Below are 447 nucleotides of genomic sequence, written 5' to 3' on the forward strand. Positions count from 1 at the left end.
ATTTTGTTTTTATTGTCATTTCACATGTTGTGGTGTGTTCAATCTTTCTCCTCTTCTGCAGAATATTTTTAGCGTAATTGTTTCTTAGATGGCATCGTTGCAAATTTTGCAGTACGTTTGCTCGTAGCAATTTTGTGTATGATGTTCTTGCAAGCATTGCGAATCACCATGATGTGTAATCGGTTTGCATCTGTCCCTGCAGGCCGACAAACAAGCAGACATTCTGATTGGATCCATCTTCGTTAGCGGCAAGACTAAGTGGGAACTGCTCGACAATATAGTGAGGAGGATATTCAAGGTAATTGTGCTGCGTGTGGAGAGAGAGGAGAAAGAGTGAGTGAGTCGAGTTGCTCATTTCCTGCATTAAGGATACTCTCCACGTTGTGCATGGGTATTGCTCTAGTGAAGATTAGACGTTTATTGGCGAATGAATCGAATCAATCACTT

General features: G+C 41.4%; 1 long non-coding RNA gene across 1 annotated transcript in view; it reads left to right on the top strand.

Moving 5' to 3' along the window:
• The first annotated feature begins 203 nt into the window (after nt 1-203).
• LOC106820146 overlaps nt 204-447 on the top strand; it is a 3,076-nt gene continuing 2,832 nt past the window's right edge. Inside the window, exon 1 of the long non-coding RNA XR_001395568.1 lies at nt 204-298. This is a non-coding gene — a long non-coding RNA (uncharacterized LOC106820146). The remainder of the gene's footprint in view (nt 299-447) is intronic.

Source organism: Priapulus caudatus, unplaced genomic scaffold (assembly GCF_000485595.1).
Source record: "Priapulus caudatus unplaced genomic scaffold, Priapulus_caudatus-5.0.1 Scaffold7605, whole genome shotgun sequence".
NCBI classification, from domain to species: Eukaryota; Metazoa; Priapulida; class Priapulimorpha; order Priapulimorphida; family Priapulidae; genus Priapulus; species Priapulus caudatus.